The sequence below is a fragment of the Urtica dioica genome, chromosome 9 (assembly GCF_054948205.1).
Source record: "Urtica dioica subsp. dioica isolate 48M chromosome 9, U.dioica_male_clone48M_v1_H2, whole genome shotgun sequence".
Lineage (NCBI taxonomy): Eukaryota > Viridiplantae > Streptophyta > Magnoliopsida > Rosales > Urticaceae > Urtica > Urtica dioica.
In genome coordinates, this window is record NC_142764.1 from 2,860,990 (window position 1) to 2,888,879 (window position 27,890).

General features: G+C 48.4%; 1 pseudogene; it reads right to left on the bottom strand.

The window, feature by feature from the left end:
- Positions 1 to 1,004: 1,004 nt before the first annotated feature.
- LOC149384618 (uncharacterized) lies at positions 1,005 to 27,690 on the bottom strand (annotated as a pseudogene).
- Between the last annotated feature and the right edge of the window lie 200 nt (positions 27,691 to 27,890).

Sequence of the window (27,890 nt, forward strand, 5' to 3'; positions counted from 1 at the left end):
AGTTAATATAAATGAAAGAGAGATTTGTGACACTACCTAAGAGATTGGATAAAGATTGAGTTCCTACAATACCGGCTTGAAAGGTGGAATATGTTGTAGCTGGACCCTCGGGACGAATTTAGAGAGCTCAATGTTACAGATTTTTTCGATGGTAAAATCTACCATCAAAGGGATCGCGATGGAAGGCCTCAAGTAGGCCCTCGAAGTGGTTGAGTGGGTTTGCCGAAAATTAGTGATTTTATTAGGTGCTTATGGCTTTATTTTAATTATCTATTGCTATGTTTAATTGAAGTGTTTTATATTTTGGCCCATTAGAAAATGCCAAGTGAAGTTAGACCTATCTATGAATAGGTCTCTTTTATTGATGAAAATGATTTTTTCCGTCAATCAACTTAAACTCTTATTAGGTTTTTATGAAAGACTAATTTCTGTCGAGTAGTGTTCACCAGAACTGTTCATCGTAGCAGAGTCAAGAAAACGACTTCCATCACAAGATTCCAATCCCGAGCTGTATCACTCAAGTTTGGAAAGAAACAATTGCGATGAGTCCTCCAAGTCAGAGTAGGCGAGAACAAAATCCTAAATGAAAGACTAATTTCCCTTTGTTCTTCCAATGTCGAGTGATAGACTCGAAAGTTTGTAAATCATTCAACAGCCGAGACAGTCCATAATTCAACTTATTCAGAATATAGTTGGATGTGAAGTGTATGAAATCGCTCGAAATGTAGTTCAGAATTATTCCCACCTGAGTAACCTCATCCATCTGTCCCCCATAGAGTTAAGCTTTGATAAAGTAGTTAGTCATTTTCATGACATGATCCCTTACCGGAGTTCCCACTATTATCCTAGTGCTTGTGCACTTACGAGTGAGTTCAATGCGGGCTTGCTCGCTCTGCATCCCACACATTTCTTGCAATGAGTCAAGGATCTCCACATCAGTCTCATTTTCTTCCATCTTCGTTTGCAACGCATTAGATATGCTTGCGAACATGTAAGCCACGGCCTTAGGCTTTCACCCACTTGCCATAATCCTCCTTTAAGGTTCTAGAGGCATTAGCACCAGGATAGGGAGGTCTATCTTCAGTGAGAATAAAGCGGATGCTTTCAATCACCATCACAATATTCAGGTTTCGACTTCCACTTAGGAAAGTTGTCACTAGTGAAGACGTCTTTTGACAACAAGGTCATAATATGGTTTGACATGATTACTGATGTTGGAATTGATCTAGGGTTAAGAAAAGATTTAACGCTTCGAGCAAGCGGCAGAATTAAAAAAATTTCTTTTAAACAAGTAAAACGTTTTTACTAACCTAGACAAAGAGCAAGTACATGTTAATTTAAAACTATTAAAAGCATTCATATGTTTACTAACCTTTGAGAAGCTTGAACGTTGAGAAGCCTTAGTGTTGTCGCAGTTTTTCGGACAACGATTTAGGAGTCGCAGACGGTTAGACCCAAGGCCGGACCAAGTGGTCTCGTCTTGACTCGAGCGTGTCGGGCTTGGTATCCCAAGCCGTCCCTTAGCTGTAGGTGGTCTCTATCTCGTCCAAAGACCTGAAACGTGAACAAAAAGGTGTGAACTACAAAGGGGAAACAGAGGGGTTGCCTCTGTTTACCTCTCCGACGCTCAACATTAGTGGGACAACGATTTAGGAGTCGCAGACGGTTAGACCCAAGGCCGGACCAAGTGGTCTCGTCTTGACTTGAGCGTGTCGGGCTTGGTATCCCAAGCCATCCCTTAGCTGTAGGTGGTCTCTATCTCGTCCAAGCACCTAAAACGTGAACAAAAAGGTGTGAACTACAAAGGGGAAACAGAGGGGTTGCCTCTGTTTACCTCTCCGACGCTCAACATTAGTGGGATTGAGGTGGTTCGTAGAGGGTTTAGTGTTTAGAGGCCGAGACTTGAGAGAAACGAGCGAGGTACGAGTTCGACAGCGTTTCAGTACTCAAATTCGGATTACCTGGACTAGGGGAGCGGCCCCTCTATTTATAGGCGACCAAGGGGTGTTATGGGCAACCCCTTGGCCGAGAATTGCCTTGGCCCGGCCATTGGCCGAGACTGGCCCTTGGGCCGGCCAATGGCCGAGGCTATTTGGGCCGGCCATTGGCCGAGGCTGGCCCTAGGGCCGGCCAATGGCCGGGAGCATCTTGAGTCGGCCATTGGTCGAGGCTGGCCTCTGGGCCGGCCAATGGCTTAGGTTGTTTGGGCCGGCCATTGGCCGAGGCTGGCCCTAGGGCCGGCCAATGGCCGGGAGTAGATTGAGTCGGCCATTGGCCGAGACTGGCCCTTGGGCCGGCCAATGGCCGAGGCTATTTGGGCCGGCCATTGGCCGAGGCTGGCCCTAGGGCCGGCCAATGGCCGGGAGTAGATCGAGTCGGCCATTGGCCGAGGTTGGCCTCTGGGCCGGCCAATGGCCGAGGCTGTTTGGGCCGGCCATTGGCCGAGGCTGGCCCTAGGGCCGGCCAATGGCCGGGGCGAGCTGCCGAGGCGTGTTCGACGTCGCTTCGCCTCCGTTCGGCCACTATCGGGGTCGGGCCGATAACATTAGCCCCCCGAGTTTACGGCCGAGTGAAACTCGTGCGGCAAACTCAAGAGTCTTGCAGTCATCGGCCCACCGGAGCAACCCGTCGCGATAAGGTTTAGTCCTGACTCCTTTAATTATTATTATTTTTTTCTCCGGTCACTTTTGCCTTGTCTCGTTATACGCGTCAATGGACCCTATCAACCACCTGTCGGGGAGTGGGTCCATTGATGACGACCTCTTCTCTTTGCTCGAGAATCAAGATGCGAATTTAGACGAATTGTGGGCGCAACTTTCATCTCCATCGGTTACCAACATCGTGCCGCCTTCACGCCCTTTGAGCCACCACGTGACAGAGATGGCCGGGGGAGACTTTCACACGGTCGAAGCATGGCTGGCCGACGGGGAGGAGTACACGTGCATTGGGGACGGCCCCGGCCGCCAGGGGAACGCCGGCCCAGGAGCGCTGGGCGTCGGGGAGCGCTGGGCCGACCAGCGCGGGGGCGCGCTTGGCGAACTGGGCCCGGGAGAAGATGCGTCGGCCCCTGTCGGCGCCGTCTGTTCTGGGAGCGTCGCCGGAGGAGCCCCAGGCGGCGCTGGGGACGCGCGCGGCCTGGGTGAAGTCGCGCTCGGCGAGGCGGGCCTGGGCGATGGTGCGCCGGTCTTCGGCGGCGCTGTCTGCGCTGGAGGCACCGCCGGGGGAGATCCAAGCAGCGCAGGAGGAGCGCTCGCCCCGGGAGGGGCCGCGCCGGCCGAGTCGGGCGTCAGGAGCGTCGCGCCGGCCCTGGGCGGCGACGCTGGACCTATTTGGCAGGCGGGCGGCGACGATGGAGGCCTGGGCAACTCCGGCCCGGCCTTTCCCGAGGATGGGCGCGCTGGTGGAGGCCGACTGGAGGCGGGCGGCGCCAATGAAGGGCCGCCGGAGGTGGGCGGCGCTGCTGGAGGGCCGCCGGAGGTGGGCGGCGCTGCTGGAGGGCCGCCGGAGGTGGGCGGCGCTGCTGGAGGGAGCGCAGGCGCCGGTGACGAGGAGGGCCGGCCGGACAGCGCCGGCCGGGGGGCGGCGGCCGAGGCATTGGTCGCCCTAGCCCTAGGAGCCGGCGGGCTAGGGCTGCAAGGGGGGAGCCCACCTAGCGGGCCGGGCCGCTCTGCCGGGCCAGGTGCGCGCGCCACTGGGCTGAGCGAGACTCCCAGGGGCCCAGGTGACTTGGGCGCTCAAGAGGGCTGCCTCCCTGGGCCGGGCGCTGGTGGGGCCGGCCCAATGGCCTTGGGCGCACAACGCGGGGGCCCGGACGCGCGAGGGGGCCTCCTACCTGGGCCGGAGGCTGGTGGAGCCGGCCCGACGGCCTTGGGCATCCTCCAAGGGAGCCCGGGCGAGACGGGCCTCGCCGAGGGAAGCTTGCCGGGTTCGAGGCCGTGCGCCGATGACGGGTCCATTGCCGGGCCGACCTTTGGGAAGACAAGGCTCGCCGAGACGGGCGCCCATGTCACGGTCCCGCCGGCCGGCCTGGGCGATCGCCACGAAGGATCTGTCGGGCCGGGGACCGCTTCCGGCATCGGGTGCTCGAGCGAGTCGTCGGACCGTCGTGTCACACCCGCTGCGATGTCTTCTTTAACAGCGCGGGAGGAGGCACGAGCCCTAGCCTTTCCGACCGGGGGATCGGCAATACGTGGCGGCCTGGATTGCTCGGGAGTCGACACTCCGAGCTCGCTCTCGATCGCTAGTTTTACGAGCTTGAGGAGGCGATACGGCATCCCGGACTCCGTGACGATCTTGCGACCGTTGCCCGACGATCTTCCGACTCGCCCCCGAAAAGGACATGCCGCCATTCATGAGGCGAGCCTTCGCGGAGGGTTACAGTTACCCTTCCAGCCGGTGATCCAAGAGTTACTGATTCGGTTGGGGGTGCACGCGTCGCAAATGTCTCCGACCTTCTATCGGGTAGTCGCTGCGTGCCACATGATGCTTTATCGGGCCAAGAGAAGGGCGGTCACCGCGGACGACATCCAAGATCTCGTGCTCGTTCGCGGGGTTCCGGGGAAACCAGGCTTCTACACGGCGTTCACTCGGAAGCGCATCTCTGTCGTCACCAAAGTCACCTCGAAGCACCGGTACCCTTGGGTGTGGGTGTCCGAGTCAGCCTTTGGGATCGCGCCTCTCTTCTTCGGCGCCGCGGCCGACTTCCCACCCGTGGGCGATATCGAGGGCTCCGAGCTCGTCGCGGTGATTAGGGCGATCCCGGAATCAAGGCGGCAAGGAACACTCTTCGAGTCCCCAGACCTAATGGCGAGGACCGGGTGGTTCGTGCCTAGCGATGACGTTCCTTCGCCCCCCGGCCTCGACGCGGGGGCCACGGAGGATCCCGAGACCGAGGAGGGGGGTGCGTCAGCCCCTTCCCCCGACGCGGGGGGTACTGGCCGCGCATATACTTTCGCGTTACCGCGCTATCGTTGTTTTCCATTATTTACGCTTATTGTTATGCTTTAACTGACAGACGCTCTTTTCTTCTCTACAGGTATCATGGCTCGACGTCATTGACCACGCACACAAATGCCGAGAGCAACGCCCACAGACGATGCCACGACCGTGGCCCGCCCTCCAGCTGAGGCCCGTCGCGGGGGGTCGCCATCGCGGGCGAGGAACGAAGCGATCTCCTCCAACAAGCGACCATCATCGTCGGCTTCTCTTGGGTCACCGTCCGGCCACAAACGCGCTCACACATCGACGGTGTCAGATAGCTTGGACTCTATGCTCCTAGCGGAGGCGGCAGAGTTGAGGGATCAGTGCTCCCGAGGGATCCTTGAAACCTCCTTGCGGGATTTCAAGGGTCTGCTGACAACGAGCGACCTTGAGCACTTCCAGAACGGGATCGGCGACGCCCGAAAGGTATAACTCGTTTGCTTGTGTTATGTATGACTGTCATGCTCATTGTGATTATCCGCGTTTCATTTGTTTGCAGATGCTCGCGCGTCAAGAGTGGAGCGATCGCATTCTCCGAGATATGCTACGACGCATGCAAATCATGGAGAAGGAGAAGACGAGCATGGCGGCCGCGCATGCTGCCGCCCTAGCGGGGGCTCGCACCACCCAAGAGTTTGAGGCGCTCGAGGGGGAGCTGGAGCGAGCTCGCGGGGAATCGGCCGCCGAGAAAGCACTTCGCGAGAAGGCGGAGCAAGCGGCTGACACCTTTCTGGGGGAGACGAAGAAACTCCAGGCGGCGCTCTCGAGCCGGGATGCGGAGTTGAGCATCGTCCACGCTCGGCTATCGGCGAGCGAGATCGCCCGGGTTAAGGTCGAGAGGGAGAGGGATACTCTTCGGACGGAGATGCAGACCCTCGCCGAGGAGAAGGAAGACGCCGTGCGATCCAAGACTGACTTGGAGGACGACTGGGACTTGGCGTTGGAGGCGGCTCGTTACGAGGCGGCCAGGCGAGTTCGGGAAGCGACCGCGAAGGAGAATGCGTCTCGCGGGACCACGTTCTCCTTCTTCAACACCATGTTCCCTCCTTACGACGACGAGCTGCCGGAGGACGACCCGCATCCACGAATCCCCGCCGAGGCCGCGCAGTCGACGACCCATCAGCCGGACGGAGAAACCGCTGGCGGGTTCGGCGCTTCTTGCCCCGAAGAAGATGAGGAGCAGATCGATTTCGGCTCGGAGTAGCCAACTTTTCTTTAGTTTTTCGCGCAATTGTTTAGCGCTTACGTATCGTTTGCTTTCGGATTCTCATTTGTTCGGCATGCATCGTACTTTCTTTGTTTTTCTCGCCGGTTTGATTGTGTGACATTGTCTTGCTCTGACTGAAGTTTTTACCTTCGTTATGCGTCTTATTTTCTTGATCTATCATGCTCAGTATATCGGTTCGCGCAACTTGAATAGTGCGTGTCTTACGAGCCCGGCTTACTATGCTTAGCGTAACCGGTTGGCACGGCTTACTGCCGCATTTGGCAGCGAAGTTTCCCGCGGACGCTGGCTAGATCAGTTTCATCCGGCGGGTGCGATTTTCGGCCATCCGTTCGTGACTCATTGCCTATCGGCGTATGCGAGTCGGGTGGCCGTCACGCTCATCTTCCGGCGAGTACGCTACCTATCGGCGTGCGTATCGGGACGAGTTCGCAGTTCCCAGTGAGCGTGGTACTTGTTGGTACGCGTGTCACGTTTTGGGTTTTGACTACCGGGATCGACAATCCGGTGCGCAGACGTGATCCATCGATGCCTTGCTGCCTATTGGTGTGCAAGGTGCATCGTCGCGCGAGAGGGTCGCAGCAAAAGACGTGCAAGGCTGGAGGTCCGGTGCGCGGATCCAACTTGTCGACGTTTCGCTATCTCTCGGCGTACGGCCTCAACCCGTGCGAGAGCGTCGCACGAGGAGGGTACGAAGTCGGAGGTCCGGTGCGCGGATCCGATTTATGGGTGTTTTGTTACCGCTTGGTGCGTGAAAAGTGGTGTAGGCGGGCTTGTTACCCTCACCTTATCCTCCTTAGCCCCCCGAGTTTCTTGGGTGCTCGTAGAGGAGGCTAGAAACTAAGATACAATGTTTTGAAGTGAAATGTAATTCATTAAATTATTGAAATGGTTCAAAAATTACATCCCAGGCCGTTGGCCAAACTTGAAATTTTAAATTGTCTTTGCTAGAATCGAAAATTACATGAAAACAACAAAGCGAAAAATGGACGAATGAACGTCTACTGGTAATATTGCCGAAGGTGCTCCGCGTTCCACGGGTGTGTGAACACGAGTCCCTCCATGTTCTCGAGTTCGTATGTGCCGTTGTGGATGGCTCGGCGTACACGGTACGGGCCTTCCCATGTGGGGCCTAGAACTCCCGCACCTTGTACCTTGGTGTTTTGGAACACCCTTCGAAGAACGAGGCTTCCGTCGGAGAACTTCCGCAGCTTGATCTTTGAGCTGTAGTACTTCTCGACTTTCCTCTTTTGCGCAGCAAGTCGGGTGAGTGCGTCCACCCTCCTTTCGTCTATGAGGTCTAGCTCGAACCTGATTGCGTCGTCGTTGGCGGCTTTTTCGTACTCCTCAATGCGCAAGGTTGGTAGCTTGGTCTCGACGGGTACCACGGCCTCGACGCCGAATGCGAGAGCGAAAGGGGTTTCGCCGGTCGCATTTCGAGCGGTGGCGCGGTACGCCCATAAGACCATGGGGAGCTCGTCGGCCCAAGCCCTCTTTCTTTCCTCCAGCTTCTTCTTCAAGTTCTCTTTGATTGTTTTGTTAACCGCCTCGACTTGACCGTTGGCTTGAGGATGGCGAGGAGAGGAGAAAGTCTTGCTAATGCCCAGTTGTTCGCACATTTCTCGGAGGCGCGCGTTGTCGAATTGTTTCCCGTTGTCGGTTACAATTGACGCGGGGATCCCGAAGCGGCAGATGATGCTTTTCCAAATGAAGCTCGTCGTGTTCGCCTCAGTGATCTTTGCCAGCGGCTCGGCCTCTACCCACTTTGTGAAGTAATCGACGGCCACGATCGCGTGTTTGTATTGTCTCGGGGCCGTAGGTAGCTCACCGATGAGGTCGATTCCCCACTTCGCGAAAGGTCGCGGCACGATGATTGGGCACAATGGGGCCGGTGCTTGACGCGGGATGTGGGCGAACCTTTGGCACTTATCACACTTTTTGGCCCACTCGTGGGAGTCCTTTTTCAAGGTCGGCCAAAAGTATCCAAGTCTCAGTAGCTTCAATGCCAACGATTGCCCAGTGGCGTGGTTTCTGCACACCCCTTCGTGCACTTCGCAGAGCGCTCTCCTCGCCTCGACTTCGGTTAGGCAGCGGAGAAGGGGCATAGAGTAGCCTCTCTTGAACAGGTTATCCTCCCTCATTGTGTACTTCGGCGCCAAGCTTCTCAGCTTTCTGGCCTCTTCTTTGTCTTCGGGGACGACTCCTCGCCTAAGGAACTCCACGAGCGGAGTCATCCACGAGGGAGGCGGAGTCTCGTCAACTACCCCCACGTCACCTCTCGAGACGTAGGGTCGGGTCAGTACCTCGATAGGGACGCTGCCTTCGCCATCCTCGTCTATCCCAGATGCGAGGCGGGCCAGGGCGTCAGCGTCAATGTTCGCTTCCCGGGGAACCTGGACGATCTCGAACCACGACAGGGCCTCTAGGTTCTTTTGGGCCTTGGACAAGTATGCGATCATGTGTGGCTCCTTTGTGGCGTAGTCGCCCTTAACCTGGTTCACAATCAGTTGCGAATCGCAATGGATGCGCAGGTTTTGGGCGCCTAACTTGTTCGCTAGCTCCAAGCCAACGATCAGAGCCTCGTACTCTGCCTCGTTGTTGGAAGCCTTGAACTCGAACCGCAGGGCGTATCTCAGCTTTTCCCTATCGGGATTTGTGAGCACAACGCCGACGCCAGCCCCCCCGGCGTTTGACGCGCCATCCACGTGCAAGTCCCAGACCGGCCCTATCGGGTCGTTGGTTCTCTTCTTTGACGACTCGCTGTGGTCGTCCTCCTTGTCTTTCGTGCTCTTACCATTCTCGTCGCCATCGTTGGTTGGGGGCGTGCTTGTGAACTCGGCGATGAAGTCGGCGAGGGCCTGACCCTTAATGGCGGTTCTCAGTTGGAACTCGATCCCGTACTCGCCCAGCTCTTGGGACCATATCGCCATTCGAGAGGAGGTCCCTTTTTGAAGGGCCTTCTCGATGGGATGTCCCGAGCGGACCACAATGGGGTGCGCTTGGAAGTAGGGCCGGAGCTTTCTCGCGCTCATGACGAGGGCGAGGGACAGTCTCTCGATTTCCGGGTATCGGGTTTCGGCGTCGAGGAGCGCCTTGCTAACGTAGTAGACCGGCCATTGTACCTTGTCCTCTTCGCGTATGAGGACCGCGCTCACGGCCCTATCGGAAACCGCGAGGTAGAGGTATAAGGTTTCGCCATTCTTCGGCTTCGCGAGGAACGGGGGGGAGGTGAAATAGGCTTTCATACTGCGGAATGCTTCCTCGCACTCCTCCGTCCACACGAACCCGTCGGTCTTCTTTAGTGCCTTGAAGAACGGTTGGCACCTATCAGTGGCTTTGGAAACGAATCGCGTCAGGGCGGCGATTCTTCCCGTCAAGCTTTGAACTTCTTTGACTTTTTGTGGCGACCTCATCTCTAGGATCGCCTTAATCTTCTCAGGATTGGCCTCGATCCCGCGGCGGCTCACCATGTAGCCCAGAAACTTTCCAGACTCGACCCCGAAAGCGCACTTGTTGGGGTTGAGCTTCATTTTGTAGCGTCGCAGGATCGTGAACATTTCTCTAAGGTCTCGAACGTGGTCGTGGGCTTTGAGACTTTTGACAAGCATGTCGTCCACGTAGACCTCCATAGTTTTGCCAATTTGATTGGCGAACATGCGGTTTACCAACCTTTGATACGTCGCTCCCGCGTTTTTGAGGCCAAAGGGCATGACCTTGTAACAGTAAAGTCCGCGGTTCGTAACAAAGGTGGTTTTGATCTGATCCGGCTCGTGCATGCGGATCTGGTTGTAGCCTGAATAGGCGTCCATGAAGCTCAGCAACTCGTGGCCCGCCGTGGCGTCCACGAGCTGCTCGATCCTCGGGAGAGGGAAGCTGTCTTTCGGGCAGGCCTTGTTGAGATCCTTGTAGTCGATACAGATCTGCCACTTCCCGTTTGGCTTCTTGACCACCACCACATTGGACACCCACTTGGGGTGCTCCGCCTCCCTGATGAAGTCGGCGGCGAGAAGTTTGTCAACTTCTTCACCAATGGCTTGGTACCTCTCCCCGCTGAACGCCCGTCGCGGTTGGACGCGCTCGGCCACTCTCTTGTCGTCGTTGAGACGATGAACCATTATTTCGGGGTCAATTCCCGGCATGTCGGCGTGTGTCCACGCAAAGACATCTTTGTGCTCTCGGAGGAAAGTGGCGAGCTCGATTCGGGTCTCAGACGGGAGTTGGGCGCCTACCTTGACTACTTGGTCAGGCTTGGCGTCGTCCAACACGACGGGAACGAGGTCGTCCGGCGTCTCCACTTTTCGACGCTCGACATCGTCTCTTTGGTCTAGCTCTCCGAAGGTGCCTCCCTCCTCTAAGTTGCACGGGAATTTGTCCCCGAGTTGGAAGATGGTGCTCACCATCTTTCCTTTCCCTTTTCCATCCACGCCCTGGATGTAGCACATCCTTGCCATGGATTGGTCTCCCAACATCACGGCGATCCCTTTCTCGGTCGGGAACTTCATCATCAGGTGGTACGTGGACGTTATGGCTTTCAACCGATTGAGAGTCGGGCGGCCGACGATGATGTTGTAAGCCGAGGGTTGATCCACCACAAGGAACGACACGATGTGGGTAACCTCGAGCCCCCCCGGCGTACCGAAGGTAACCGGGAGGTCGATAGTTTCCTCCGTCATGACCCTCTCCCCGGAGAAGCCGAAGAGCGGGGTTGAGATCGGGGTCGGTCTCATCCCGGATAGCTTCATCCTGTCCAACGCCGACTTGAAGATTATGTCGGTGGAGCTTCCATTGTCGATCAGGATTCTCCGGACGAGGTTGTTGGCGACCGGGGCAGAGACGACTATCGCGTCGTTGTGTGGATGGAGCACTCGCGCCGCTTCTTGTCCGGTGAAGAACATGGATTCGAAGGGGGCCGGAGGAGGGGCCTCGTACGTATGGTTGATGTAATGCGCTATTTTCCCTTGGGAAACTTCGCGCACGTACTTCTTCCTCTGCGTGGCCGAGTCTCCGAACTCCGGGCCGCCCAAAATCGCGCCCATGACGTGAAGTTGTGAGCTCTCCGGTTCTTCGTTTGTCGCGCGGTCCGTGACGGTCACCGTCGCCGGACCTTTCTTTCCTTGCCGCGGGCGGCCTCCGTGCGCCGCGGCCGTCCCGATAGTTCTAAGGACGTATTCTTTCAGCTTCCCATCTTGAATCAGGGCCTCAATCTAACGCTTGACTTGATAGCATTCACAGTAATTGCTTTGATCCCTCTTGGCGGGATCCTTCGTGAGAGGGGTTGGACTCCCCAACTTGTCACGGTGCAGAGCTAGGATTCGCTCCGGCGAAGTGTTCAGAGGAGTGAATGGCGAGAACTTTCGGAAGCTATCGACATGTGGCGGCCTCGGCCCGGGGAGGGAACGGCCGTTAGGGGCCTGGCTTCCCTTATTCCTCCTCTTTTGGGGGTCGGGACGATCTTCGTCTCGATCGTCGCGGCGGCGACTCCCCTGTCCTCCTGACTTTCGGCCATCTCGGCCATCGAGATAGTCCTCGACTCCCATGTATGTGCGGGCTCTTGTCATTAGCTCCGCCATGTCACGCGGGACTTGGCCAACAATAGACTTGAGGAAGTCACTCGTGCGTACTCCCTCAGTGATTGCCGTGATGGCGTCCCTGTCGTCGAATCCTTCGACCTTGTGAGACTCCTCGGTGAAGCGAGCAAGGTATTGTCTCAACGTCTCGTCTCTTCCTTGTCGGATAGAGAGGAGGTGGGTCTTCGGTTTCTTTTGCGCCACAAGGGTGGCGAATCGGGCGAGGAACGCCTCTCGTAAGGCCCGGAAAGACGGGATGCTTCCCGGCCTCAAACTTCGGAACCATTCAAACCCCGACCCTGTGAGGGTCAGGCTGAAGGCTTGGCAGAGGGTGGCGTCCGTCTGCCCTTGCATCGTCATCCACGTCTCATAATGTTGGACGTGGAAGTGGGGGTCCGTACGTCCATCGTAGGGGGGAATGGACAGTAACTTGAAGTTTCCCACGCATGGTTGCGCGAGGACTTGTGCGGCGAAGGGAGAGTATGATTCCTCGATCCCTCCGTACGGCCTCTGCCTCCCTGACTCCCTCATTTCGATGATTTGATTTTGGAGGCTTTGAATCATCGTGACTATGTCAAGCCCGTTAGCGGGGCCGACCGTCGGGGCCACGGGAGTCACTGGTTGGCGTTCGTTGGACGCTTGGTCCACGACATTGGCTTGAGGCCGGCCGAGAGTTGCCGCGGGGAGCGCGTCCCTTCGAGAATTTAGCCTTTGGCGGAGATCCTCCCCTCGGGAGTTTCTCTGCGCCGTCAAGCGCTCTCTAAGGTCCACGCTTGGTGCGGGGCGAGGCGAGGTCGCCCTTGGTCGGACCGTCCGGCGGGCGCTTCGGCTATCGGCCCCATCATCAACCAGAGTCGTTCTCTCCTCGGCGAGGGGCCGTGTCCGGCCGCCTCTTGAAACCGAGGGGGCGAGTCCCCGGGAATGTGACCGTGCCTGCTGCCACGCTAGGTGCGACGGCCCGGCCAAAGCATTGTTAGACCTCTCGGGCCGTAAAGGGGCAAGGCTGGGCGTTGCCTCATTGGTCCTCGACTCCCCCACATACTCGGGGTCGGAGTCGTCTTGGGCGGACCTATCTTCAATGTCATAGCCGAGGAGGTCGGCTATGAGCGTACCGTCGACGCCGGGGCGGTCAAGGAGCTCCGCAAGCCGCCGGGCCGTGTCCTCTCGGAGCTCGGCCTCGGGGTCAATCATCGGGTCTTGGGGCTGGCTCTCGCTATCGCGAGGTTGCCCTTCAAGACGATGTGCGAGGCGTCGAAGACCGTACCTCGAGCTCGTCGCTCGGGTACCCGCAGAGGTGGTGGGAATGTGACTCATCTCTCGAGAGTCGTGAGAACAAAGGGAGAAGACTGGTAGAGGGAATACGTCATCAAGGTCGAGAGATCCCCTCCTTCTAGCGCCAAAATGTTGTCGCAGTTTTTCGTACAACGATTTAGGAGTCGCAGACGGTTAGACCCAAGGCCGGACCAAGTGGTCTCGTCTTGACTCGAGCGTGTCGGGCTTGGTATCCCAAGCCGTCCCTTAGCTGTAGGTGGTGTTGGAATCGATCTAGGGTTTGAGAAAATAATTAACGCTTCGGTAAGCGGCGGAATTTTAAAAATTTTCTTTTACAAGTAAAACAGTTTTTACTAACCTAGACAAGTGCAAATACATGTAATTAAAAACCAATATGAGCTAAGAGTTTACTAACCTTTCTTGAAGCTTGAACTTTGAAGAAGCTTTTGGAAAGTTCGCAATGCTCGTCTCCCCTCGCAGCACGTCTCTCTTTCTTTCCTCGGCACCTCGAGCAACCACGAAAGTTTCTATCACTAAATCACTCGAAAAGAAGGAATCAGTGAGTAGGCACTTTTAAACACTACGACTTAAGAACGAGTCTCGAAGTCGCAGAGCTAAACACTAGGTCGAGTGAGGACCTAGGTGCCAAAACAAGAAAAATCGATAATAAACTAGAAAGAGAGAGAGAGAGGAGTTCGGCCAACAATGTCTAGAGAGAGAGTCTCTCAATCTCTAAGTTATGTTGAATGAGTAAAATGAAGGGAATGAGGGTCCTATTTATAGGAGAGGGGTTGGCCTTGGAAAGAAGTAGTTTCCTCTTATTTTCCAAGCCTTTATGAGCAATCTTTATTACCCATACCTATCAATGTAGGCGCCCATCTCATACAATCCACAAGGGATTAGTTTCCTCTTTTGTTTCCCTTCTTGGTTGCCTTGGCCGATTCTCCTTGTTTCCTCATAGAGGAAATTTGTTTCCTCTTTTTCTTTTGGCAAGTATCTTGATACATTTATGCACAAAATATTCTCTTTCTCTTGGGTATTTTGGGCGCCCATCTCTCATCTAGAAGGAGCTTCTAGAAGCTTCTTCATTTGTTCATGACAACATGAGAAAAGCCCATTAAGAATTTTCAATAAAATTCTTATGAAATGAAATTAATCCACAAGGCCCAATAAACAAGTTATGGCCGAGTGACATTAAGTCATCAAATGAACTTGTCAAAAAATTAATTGACATTCATTTCATCCTTTGTCTCAAAAGACAAAAATACCCTTTTAACTATTTTCGTTCTTGTTTTGACTTAGCTTCCAGTTTAACTATTCCTATCGATGTGCTTCGTGACAGTGACCTCATGGACCCAAATGAACAAAGCTTGAGCTAAACACTTGGACTCAAAAGTTCACAAACCTTTTCCAAGTTTAGCTTAATGCCAACTGACTCCACTAAAGAGCTGACACTGAAAATCTCTCGGTTCAAATGAATTTATTTTCTACTCAAGAATTCGACCTAATTATGATGAGCGGATCCACTGAATATTATCTATGTTTACCCTTCATGAATGTCATCAGCTAGTCGGGATTTACTAAATTACCATTTTACCCTTCTAGCTGTTATTTCCTCAACTCCTTTGTCGCTTGTGAATAAGTTAGAAACAATGTATTGACGAGGAGCTAACAAGTCACATTGTTTCATCCAAAAGAGTCAGGACTCAATTTGGACACTGGCCAGTTCATTTATTCACACTCCAAGGAACAAAGCATGAGGTGACATACATTGCATTTCAGCAATCTTGTACATGAATTCCATATCTATGAGAACTTCACAAAGTTACTCATGACAGACTCACAACTTAGTACTTCACCAATAGGCCTTGTTCGGAATCACATAGTGAGTCCGAACTTTGACTTTCTCAAATGAGAATACTAAGGTGTGAAATGGCATGTCTCATTTCAGGATTAAGGTAAGCATGATGCAATTCATACATAGTGACTTCGAGACATAAGAGGTTAAATGGTTTGTTCTTATATTGTCTCTAGAAGTGCACTGGTCAATTCAGTACCTTCGGAAGATACCTAGAAGAACTATAGAGTCCCCAACTCTCTATGCCTCATAACCAGACATCATAGATTCTTCTAACAATCATACTGAGGTCAATAGTCCTTTGACCCTTAGATTGCGAATATATCGTTTTAAGCAAACTACGAAGAGTTTGTTCATGCAAATCTACATTTGTCTCTTCGTAAGTTGTTAAGTTTGTTTATGGACTAAAAGACTAAGGTTTTATCATAAAGCTTCAAACAAAGAAAGAATGAATGAACGTTTCAACTTTATTAATGAATAGATAGGCAATTACAAGCAAGAGTCTTCGTAAGACTATATGACATCAAATGTACATAAATAGACACTACTACTCTTCTTGTGGGCACCATTGACAACAGGTGGTCTCTATCTCGTCCAAGCACCTGAAACGTGAACAAAAAGGTGTGAACTACAAAGGGGAAACAGAGGGGTTGCCTCTGTTAACCTCTCCGACGCTCAACGTTAGTGGGATTGAGGTGGTTCGTAGAGGGTTTAGTGTTTAGAGGCCGAGACTTGAGAGAAACGAGCGAGGTACGAGTTCGACAGCGTTTCAGTACTCAAATTCGGATTACCTGGACTAGGGGAGCGGCCCCTCTATTTATAGGCGACCAAGGGGCGTTATGGGCAACCCCTTGGCCGAGATTTGCCTTGGCCCGGCCATTGGCCGAGACTGGCCCTTGGGCCGGCCAATGGTCGAGGCTATTTGGGCCGGCCATTGGCCGAGGCTGGCCCTAGGGCCGGCCAATGGCCGGGAGCATCTTGAGTCGGCCATTGGCCGAGGCTGGCCTCTGGGCCGGCGAATGGCCGAGGCTGTTTGGGCCGGCCAATGGCCGGGAGTAGATCGAGTCAGCCATTGGCCGAGGTTGGCCTCTGGGCCGGCCAATGGCCGAGGCTGTTTGGGCCGGCCATTGGCCGAGGCTGGCCCTAGGGCCGGCCAATGGCCGGGGCGAGCTGCCGAGGCGTGTTCGACGTCGCTTCGCCTCCGTTCGGCCGCTATCGGGGTCGGGCCGATAACACTTAGGAAGGTTGAAATGTTCGTCTCCCCTCGCAGCACGTCTCTCTTCTTTCCTCAGGAACTCGAGCAACCACGAAAGTTTCTATCACAATAGTCACTCGAGAAAGAAAAGAGTTAGTGTGTGGGCACTTTTAAACACGACGACTCTTGAACAAGTCTAAGAGTCGAAGAGCTAAAACACTAGGTCAAATGTGGACCTAGGTGCCAAAACAAAAACGAAAAGAACTTAGAGAGAGAGAGAGAGGAGTTGGCGGCCACAAGGTCTAGAGAGAGAAGCTCTCAATCTCTAACTTATGTGGGATGAATGAAATGAGAGGAATGAGGGTCCTATTTATAGGAGAAGGGTTGGCCTTGGAAAGAAGTAGTTTCCTCTTTTTTGTTTTTCCAAGCATTCATGAGCAATCCTTTATTTCCCATTCATTCCTCATTCACACGGCCAAGACTTGCTTCTAGAAGCCTTGAAATTTGTTTCCTCTTTTTCTTTTGGCAAGTATCTTCATACATTAATGCACAAAATAATCTCTCTTTTTTCTTTGGGTTGGGCGGCCAAGACATCTGGAATGGGCTTCTAGATGCTTCTTCATTTGTTCATGACAACATAAGAAAATGCCAATTAAGAATTTTCAAGTAAAGTTCTATGAAATGAAATTAATCCACAAGGCCTATGGCCGAGTGATAATATGTCACAATATGACAATGTCAAAAAATTTATTGACATTCATTTCATCATATGTCCAAAAAGACAAAAATACCCTTTTGGCAATTTTCGTAAAACTTGTCTCGTTCTTGTTTTGACTTAGCTTCTAGTTTAACTATTCCTACTTGATGTGATTTGTGATAGTGACCTCATGGATCCAAATGAACAAAGCTTGAGCTAAATACTTGGACTCAAAAGTTCACAAACTTTTTCCATGTTTAGCTTAATGTCAACTGACTCTACTAAAGAGTTGACACTGAAAATCTCTCAGTTCAAATGAATTTATTTTCTACTCAAGAATTCAACCTAACTGTAATGAGTGGATCCACTGAATATTATCAATGTTTACCCTTCATGAATATCATCAGCTAGTCGGGATTTACAAAATTACCATTTTACCCTTGTAGCTGTTATTTCCTCAACTCCTTTGTCGCTTGTGAATAAGTTAGAAACAATGTATTGACAAGGAGCTAACAAGTCACATTGTTTCATCCAAAAGAGTCAAGACTCAATTTGGACACTGGCCAGTTCATTTATTCACATTCCAAGGAACAAAGCATGAGGTGATATACATTGCATTTTAGGAATCTTGTACATGAATTCCATATCTATGAGATCTTCACAAAGTTACTCATGAAATCTTCATAACTTAGTACTTCACCAATAGGTTCTGTTAAGAATCACATAGTGAATCTGAACTCTGACTTTCTCAAATGAGAATACATAAGCTATGAAATGGCATGTCTCATTTCAGGATTGAGGTAAGCATGATGCAATTCATACGTAGTGACTTCGAGACATAAGAGGTTAAATGGTTTGTTCTTATCTTATGTCTAGAAGTGCACTGGTCAATTCAGTACATTCAGAAGATACCTAGAAGAACTATAGAGTCTCCAACTCTCAATGTCCCATAACCAGACATCATAGATTCTCCTAACAATCGTATTGAGATCAATAGTCCTTTGATCCTTAGATTGTGAATATATAGTTTTAAGCAAACCATGAAGAGTTTGTTCATGCAAATCGACATTTGTCTCTTCATGTGTTGTTAGGTTTGTTTATAGACTAAAGACTAAGGTTTTATCATAAAGCTTAAGACAAGGAAGAATGAACGAACGTTTCAACTTTTATTAATAAATAAGCAATTAAAAGCAAGAGTCTTCGTGAGACTTTATTACATCAAATGTACATAAGTAAAGACTACAAACTGAACAAACGACATGCTCACTGGTCTGAATTCTTAGAGCCGTTTTCATATGTCATTCGGTACAAAATAGGTAAGGAGAATGTGGTTGCCGATGCCCTTTCTCGGAGGTATGTTCTGATCTCAACCCTTGATGCTAAACTGCTTGGTTTTGAACATATCAAACAACTTTATAATGATGATCTTGATTTTGGTGAAAATTATCGGTTGTGTGAAAAATCTGGAATTGGGAAGTTCTTTAGGCAGGATGATTATCTTTTCAAGGAAAATAGGTTGTGTGTTGCCAATTGTTAATTGCAAGATCTACTAACTAGGGAATCCCCTGGTGGAGGGCTGATGGGGCATTTTGGGGTAGCTAAGACTTTAGGAATCTTGCATGAACATTTCTTCTAGCCCCTCATGAAAAGAGACGTCGAAAGGATAGTTGGTCGGTGCATCACTTGTAGGCAAGCCAAATCTAGAGTACAACCAAACGGTCTTTATACACCCTTACCCATTCCTAGTTCTCCATGGATAGACATTTCAATGGATTTTGTGTTAGGATTACCTAGGAGCAAGAGAAGGGAGGACTCCATTTTTGTCGTTGTAGATCGGTTCTGTAAGATGGCTCATTTTATTCCTTGTCACAAAACTGATGATGCCTCTAATGTTGCTGAATTGTTCTTTCGAGAAATGGTACGTCTACATGGGATGCCTAGGACAATAGTTTCTGATAGGGATGCAAAGTTCTTGAGTTACTTTTGGAAGACCTTGTGGGGAAAGTTAGGAACAAAACTGTTGTTTTCTACAACCTGTCACCCCCAAACCGATGGCCAAACTGAGGTAGTCAATCGAACTTTATCAACCTTATTGAGGGTTGTGATTAGGAAACACATTAAGTCTTGGGAAGAGTGCATACCACATGTTGAGTTTGCATACAATCGTTCACTTCATTCAGCGACTATGTTATCACCTTTTGAACTTGTCTATGGTTTTAATCCTTTAACTCCTTTGGATTTATCACCTTTACCTAGTTCTGAAACATTGAATTTAGATGGCGAAAAGAAAGCAGAATTCGTGAAGCAACTTCATGAACGACCTCGACAAAACATTGAGCGGCGGACGGAACAATACATGAAGCAAGCTAAAAAGGGACGCCGTAAATTGATTTTTGAACCTGGAGATTGGGTTTGGTTGCACATACGGAAAGAGAAATTTCCAGCCCAACGAAGTTCTAAGCTGCTCCCACGAGGAGATGGACCATTCCAAGTGCTTGATCGGATCAATGACAATGCCTACAAACTAGATCTTCCCAGTGAGTACAATGTGAGCGCAACGTTTAATGTATCTGACTTGAGTCCTTTTGATGCAGATTCTGATTTGAGGACAAATCCTTTTAAAGAGGGGGGGGGGGGGGGGGGGGGGGGGGGGGGGGGGAGTGATGCGGACATCAAGGAGGAACAAACAAAGGGACCAATCACAAGGGCAAGGGCAAAGCGAATGAATATGAACAACCTTGTTTTACAAGTTGCGCAAGAAGTGGAGAGCAAGCACACCCAATGAAATAAAGGAGAGCTTATTCACATCATTCAAGCTGTTATTAAATAAGACTCATTTTAGTTATTATTGTTTGAGTTATTTATTTGTTATTTTCGTAGCAAAAAACAATGGGTTAAGTTGGAGTCTTTTTAAAGTGTTTTTGGGCTTGATTTATGTTAAATGAAGCCCATATGTGTTAGGTATTAAGTTAGCCTTTTAATTTGAATGGTATTACTAAATAATGTCTTCTAGGCCCATTTAAGCTAGGGCAACAAGGAACTCCAAATTTGCTTTGTATTTTCCTTATTTAAGGAGGTTTCATGAATGAGAAAGGCAGACTACGTTTCTGATAAAAAAGTGGGAGAATTCTCTTTGTTTCTTGAAGAAACTACTTAACTTATCAAGGTATTCCTTGTGGCGTTCATCCCTGACTTATCAAGCGAACTTACACATTCGTTTGTGGCGTCCTCATTATTCCAAGGTTCGCATCTCTCTAGGCGCTGGGTCGCGGAGTCATCGAACTTGAGATCCTAGTTTGCGAAGGCACAAACATTGGTTCCGGGTCACCGTCACATTGTTGGCGTGGTTCGTATCACTCCCATTTGACTCAAAGAAGATGTGTGTAGTCCTTCATGCCTAATCCCTCTCGATGTTGGCCGAAGACCTTGTTCACTAGGGCCTTGGTGAATGGATCCGCCAGGTTGTCCACCGTTGAGATCTTCTTCACTTCCACGTCTCCGCGCTGCACGATCTCTCGAATCAAATGGTATTTCCTCTCAATATGTTTAGAGCGCTTATGGCTTAAAGGTTCCTTTGAGTTAGCGACAACCCCACTATTATCACAATAAATGGTCATAGGCTCGTCGACGTTTGGAATGACTTCCAAATACTTAGAAATTTTCTAAGCCATATAAACTCTTTGTATGCCTCACAAGCAGCCACATATTCTGCTTCCATTGTGGAGTCAGCAATGCAAGATTGCTTAATACTCCTCCACACAATAGCTCCACCATTAAAGATGAACACAGATCCCGAAGTGGATTATCTGGAATCCTTATCTGCTTGAAAATCGGTGTTAGTATATCCCGTCATAGTCAGGTCAGTACCTGAATATCTGAGCATCAAGTTCCTAGTTCTTCGAAGATACTTAAGAACATGCTTAACAGCAATCCAGTGCTTGGGTCAAGGGTTGGATTGGAAACGGCTTACTACGCCAACGGCGAAACAGATGTCAGGTCTAGTGCAAAGCATAGTATACATGAGGCTTCCTACGGCAGAGGCGTAAGGAATTTTTCTCATGTCTTCGGTCTCTTGTGCAGTCTTGGGAGACTGGTCCTTGGAGAGTGAGACTCTATGCCTAAAGGGTTGTTGTCAATGGTGCCCACAAGAAGAGTTGTAGTCTTTATTTTGTACATTTGATGTAATAAAGTCTCATGAAGACTCTTGCTTGTAATTGCTTATTCATTAATAAAAAGTTGAAACGTTCATTCATTCTTCCTTGTCTGTTTGAAGCTTTATGATAAAACATTAGTCTTTAGTCCATAAACAAACCTAACAACTTACGAAGAGACAAATGTAGATTTGCATGAACAAACTCTTCGTAGTTTGCTTAAAACGATACATTCTCAATCTAAGGGTCAAAGGACTATTGACCTCAGTATGATTGTTAGAAAAATCTATAATGTCTGGTTATGAGGCATTGAGAGTTGGAGACTCTATAGTTCTTCTAGGTATCTCGATGCAAGACTCCAAGAAGGGCCAAACACCCTTTAGGCATGGAGTCTCACTCTCTAAGGACCAGTTGTTGGAATCGATCTAGGGTTTGAGAAAATAATTAACGCTTCGGTAAGCGGCGGAATTTTAAAAATTTTCTTTTACAAGTAAAACAGTTTTTACTAACCTAGACAAGTGCAAGTACATGTAATTAAAAACCAATATGAGCTAGAAGTTTACTAACCTTTCTTGAAGCTTGAACTTTGAAGAAGCTTTTGGAAAGTTTGCAACGCTCGTCTCCCCTCGCAGCACGTCTCTCTTTCTTTCCTCGGCACCTCGAGCAACCACGAAAGTTTCTATCACTAAATCACTCGAAAAGAAGGAATCAGTGAGTGGGCACTTTTAAACACTACGACTTAAGAACGAGTCTCGAAGTCGCAGAGCTAAACACTAGGTCGAGTGAGGACCTAGGTGCCAAGACAAGAAAAAATCGAAAATAAACTAGAGAGAGAGAGAGAGGATTTTCGGCCAAGTTCTAGAGAGAGAGTCTCTCAATCTCTTAAACTTAGGATGAATGAAATGTGAGGAATGAGGCTCCTATTTATAGGAGGAGGATTACCTTCAAAAGGTAGTTTCCTCTTTTCCTATTGACTTGCACGTCCAACATGCCTCATGAAGGCTTAGGATTTGTTTCCTCATTTGATTTCCTCTTAGTTGGCCGAAAATGCACTTTCCTTCGTAAGGAAATTTGTTTCCCCTTTTTCTTTTGGCAAGTATCTTCATACATCAATGCACAAAAGAAACTCTCTTTCCCACTATGGCATGAACGAAATTCAGCCTTATTTTCCTTGGGTTGGACGAAATTTGAGCTTCTAGAAGGAGCTTCTAGATGTTTCTTCATTTGTTCATGACAACATAAGAAAAGCCCATTAAGAATTTTCAAGTAAAATTCTATGAAATGAAATTAATCCTCAAGGCCCAATTACACTAATATGGCTGAGTAATATTTATTTCATTTGTCATCATATGACAATGTCAAAAAAATTTATTGACATTCTTTTCGTCCTATGTCCAAAAAGACAAAAATACCCTTTTGACAATTTTCGTAAAACTGTCTCGTTCTTGTTTTGACTTAGCTTCCAGTTTAACTACTCCTATCGATGTGATTCGTGACAGTGACCTCATAGACCCAAATGAACAAAGCTTGAGCTAAACACTTGGACTCAAAAGTTCACAAACCTTTTCCAAGTTTAGCTTAATGCCAACTGACTCCACTAAAGAGCTGACACTGAAAATCTCTCGGTTCAAATGAATTTGTTTTCTACTCAAGAATTCGACCTAATTATGATGAGCGGATCCACTGAATATTATCTATGTTTACCCTTCATGAATGTCATCAGCTAGTCGGGATTTACTAAATTACCATTTTACCCTTCTAGCTGTTATTTCCTCAACTCCTTTGTCGCTTGTGAATAAGTTAGAAACAGTGTATTGACGAGGAGCTAACAAGTCACATTGTTTCATCCAAAAGAGTCAGGACTCAATTTGGACACTGGCCAGTTCATTTATTCACACTCCAAGGAACAAAGCATGAGGTGACATACATTGCATTTCAGCAATCTTGTACATGAATTCCATATCTATGAGAACTTCACAAAGTTACTCATGACAGACTCACAACTTAGTACTTCACCAATAGGCCTTGTTCGGAATCACATAGTGAGTCCGAACTTTGACTTTCTCAAATGAGAATACTAAGGTGTGAAATGGCATGTCTCATTTCAGGATTAAGGTAAGCATGATGCAATTCATACATAGTGACTTCGAGACATAAGAGGTTAAATGGTTTATTCTTATATTGTCTCTAGAAGTGCACTGGTCAATTCAGTACCTTCGGAAGATACCTAGAAGAACTATAGAGTCCCCAACTCTCAATGCCTCATAACCAGACATCATAGATTCTTCTAACAATCATACTGAGGTCAATAGTCCTTTGACCCTAAGATTGCGAATATATCGTTTTAAGCAAACTACGAAGAGTTTGTTCATGCAAATCTACATTTGTCTCTTCGTAAGTTGTTAAGTTTGTTTACGGACTAAAAGACTAAGGTTTTATCATAAAGCTTCAAACAAAGAAAGAATGAATGAATGTTTCAACTTTATTAATGAATAAGCAATTACAAGCAAGAGTATTCGTAAGACTATATGACATCAAATGTACATAAATACACACTAATACTCTTCTTGTGGGCACCATTGACAACACCAGTCTCCCAAGACTGCACAAGAGATTGAAGACATGAGGAAAATTCCTTACGCCTCTGCCGTAGGAAGCCTCATGTATACTATGCTTTGCACTAGACCTGACATCTGTTTCGCCGTTGGCGTAGTAAGCCGTTTCCAATCCAACCCTTGACCCAAGCACTGGATTGCTGTTAAGCATGTTCTTAAGTATCTTCGAAGAACTAGGAACTTGATGCTTACATACTCAGGTACTGACCTGACTGTGACGGGATATACCGACTCCGATTTTCAAGCGGATAACGATTCCAGGAAATCCACTTCAGGATCTGTATTCATCCTTAATGGTGGAGCTGTTGTGTGGAGGAGTATTAAGCAATCTTGCATTGCTGACTCTACAATGGAAGCAGAATATGTGGCTGCTTGTGAAGCATCCAAAGAGGCTGTATGGCTTAGAAAATTCCTTAAGTATTTGGAAGTTGTTCCAAACGTCGACGAGCCCATGACCCTTTATTGTGATAATAGTGGGGATGTCGCTAACTCAAAGGAACCTCGAAGCCATAAGCGCTCTCAACATATTGAGAGGAAATACCATTTGATTCGAGAGATCGTGCAGCGCAGAGACGTTGAAGTGAAGAAGATCTCAATGGTGGACAACCTAGCAGATCCATTCACAAAGGCCCTAGTGAACAAGGTCTTCGACCAATATCGAGAGGGATTAGGCATGAAGGATCTTCTTTGATTCAAGTGGGAGTTTGTTGTCAATGGTGCCCACAAGAAGAGTTGTAGTCTTTATTTTGTACATTTGATGTAATAAAGTCTCATGAAGACTCTTGCTTGTAATTGCTTATTCATTAATAAAAAGTTGAAACGTTCATTCATTCCTCTTTGTCTGTTTGAAGCTTTATGATAAAACATTAGTCTTTAGTCCATAAACAAACCTAACAACTTACGAAGAGACAAATGTAGATTTGCATGAACAAACTCTTTTAGATGAAACAATGTGACTTGTTAGCTCCTCGTCAATACATTGTTTCTAACTTATTCACAAGCGACAAAGGAGTTGAGGAAATAACAGCTAGAAGGGTAAACTGGTAATTTTGTAAATCCCGACTAGCTGATGATATTAATGAAGGGTAAACACTGATAATATTCTGTGGATCCACTCATTACAATTAGGTTGAATTCTTGAGTAGAAAATAAATTCAGTTGAACCGAGAGATTTTCAGTGTCAACTCTTTAGTGGAGTTAATTGGCATTAAGCTAAACTTGGAAAATGTTTGTGAACTTTTGAGTCCAAGTATTTAGCTCAAGCTTTGTTCATTTGGATCCATGAGGTCACTGTCACGAATCACATTGAGTAGGTATAGTTGAACTAGAAGCTAAGTCAAAACAAGAACGAGACAAGTTTTACGAAAATTGTCAAAAGGGTATTTTTGTCTTTTGAGACATAGGATGAAATGAATGTCAATAAATTTTGACATGGTCATTGGATGACATGCATCACTCGGCCAATATTAGTTTTATTGGGCCTTGTGGATTAATTTCATTTCATAAGAATTTTATTGAAAATTCTTAATGGGCCTTTTTCATGTTGTCATGATCAAATGGAAAAGCTTCTAGAAGGCCTTTCTAGAATTGTTATAGGCGCCCACTACCCAAGAGAAAGAGAGAATATTTTGTGCATAAATGTATCAAGATACTTGCAAAAGAAAAAGAGGAAACAAATTTCCTTAATACATAAAAGGAAACAAATCCAAGGGCTTTCTAGAGAGTGAGACTCCATGCCTAAAGGGTGTTTGGCCCTTCTTGGAGTCTTGCATCGAGAAGCGATCCATCACCTTATCAATATAAGATGCTTGAGAGAGCGACGGAGTCTGGTTCTTCCTATCTCGAAAGATTTGGATCCCCAGAATGTACGCGGCTTCTCCTAGATCCTTCATATCTAATTGCTCTGCCAGCCAGACCTTAACCTCAGATAACTTACCCACATCATTACCTATGAGTAATATATCATCAACATATAGCACCAGAAACACAACTTTACCTTCGTGTATTGTAAACACACGGCTCATCTATTGACTTCTCAATGCCGAAGCTCTTCACAGTTTCATCGAATCTAATATTCCATGACCTAGATGCTTGCTTTAATCCATAAATGGACTTAAGAAACTCCCAAACCTTGGTCTCTTGACCTTCTTCCACGAAACCGTCTGGTTGAGCCATATAAATGCCCTCGTCGATCCATGCAATTCATCTAGCATATCATCTAAACGAGGAATAGGATGTCGATACTTTACCGTGATGTTGTTGATGGCTCGACAATCAACACACATTCTCCATGTCCCATCCTTCTTCGGCACTAGAATCACCGGAACAGCACACAGACTCATGCTTTCTCTCACATGTCCCTTCTCCATTAGCTCGCTGACTTGCCGCTCAAGTTCCTTAGTCTCCTCCGGATTACTTCTATAGGCTGGTCGATTTGGGATTGTGGAGCCACGGACAAAGTCGATTTGATGTTCGATCCCTCGAATAGGAGGTAAACCAGGAGGTACCTCTTCCGGAAACACATCTACAAATTCCTGCAAAAGAGAGAAAACGTTACTCGGCAAAGATCCGGCAAGATCATCAGTACATAAAAAGCCTCCTTGTACATGAGTACTATAAGGGGCTGATGGGTGAATAATGCTCTCTTGATCTCACTTTTTTTTGCCATGAGACTAACTTTTTCACTCATGTCTCTCTCTTTCTTTTCAAATTCCTTTTTTTCATCTTTTTCTCTTTCTTTTTCTTTTTCTCTTTCTTTTTTTTTTTCTTTTTCTTTTTCTCTTTTTGTTTCCAATTTCAATTGATCAGCAAGAACTTGATTGGGACTTAATGGTACAAGTGTAACAGGTTGCTCTTTAAGAGTAAAAGAGTACCGATTGGTGAAACCATCATGTGAGACCCTCCTATCAAATTGCCATGGCCTCCCCAAAAGCATGTGACAAGCTTCCATCGGCACCACATCACAAAGCACCCGATCTTCATACTTGCCAATCGAAAATGCCTCAAGAACTCGTTTTGTCACCTTGATGTTTCCACTATCATCAAGCCATTGAAGACGGTAGGGTCGTGGATGCTTCAAGGTAGGCAGCGCCAATTTCTCGACAAGATCAATGCTCACGACATTCGTGCAACTTCCTCCATCAATAATCACACTACACACCTTCTGGTTCACGAAGCATCGAGTATGAAACAAATTCTCGCGCTGATTATTTTCTTCTTTTTTCACTTGTGCACTAAGAGCTCTCCTCGTGACTAATAGTTCTCCATCGACTGGGTATTCACCATCGTTGCAATCCTCAAGCGGTGGCATGTCCTCATCTACTTTCATCTTCCTCATCCTCCGACTCAAGCTGACCTTGTGCGTTTATCACCATAACCCTCTTGTTTGGGCACTCGCTGGCTATATGTCCTGACCCTCTATATTTGAAACACTTTATATCACGTGTTTTAGTAGAATTAGCCTCTTTGTTACCTTGTGTAGCCCCTGGTTGTTGTTTGACATTTTTTGAAGTATCAAATTTAGGCTTGTTTGTTTGAAATTCATCTCGTCTAGAGGCTGCCCTCCACGGATTTGTTGAAAACATACTTGTCCCTCTCCTAGCCATGTTCCTCCGCTTTAGTTGCTGCTCCGCTTTGATGGCTTGGTGCACCATATCGGTCAACTCCACGTGATGTTGCATCTCCACGACATCCGCTATCTCACGATTTAGTCCATGCAAGAATCTGGCCATCATTGCTTCTCTGTCCTCCACCACGTTTGCTCTTATCATTGCCACCTCCATCTCCTTGAAATACTCATCTACACTCTTTATTCCTTGAGTTAGACGCTGCAATTTATTGTACAACCCCCGATGGTAATAACTTGGAATGAATCGCCTCCTCATGATGGCTTTCATCTCCTCCCATGTCTCCACCGTGCGCTCTCCATTTCTCCTCCTTTCTTTCAACAACTGATCCCACCATATTATGGCATAATCAGTGAACTCAATCGCTGCGAGCTTCACTTTCTTCATCTCCGAGTAGTTATGACACTCGAACACAATCTCTATCTTTTGCTCCCACTCCAAATAGACTTCAGGTTCATTTCTCCCCTGAAAAGATGGTATGGTCACCTTTATACTCCCCAAATCATCATCCCTTCCAGGCCTTCCCCTCTTAGCTTCTCTATTCCCATTACCACGCCCAAACCTGCCCCGGTTGTGTTGACGCTCTTCTACACCATCTTCAGCAGCCTCGTCTTCAACACCTTCCGATACATCACCCTCTTCTTCAGCTCTTTGTGCTCGTCTATTGGGAACATTTGGTGCATGATTTGCTGCCATCCCTTCTA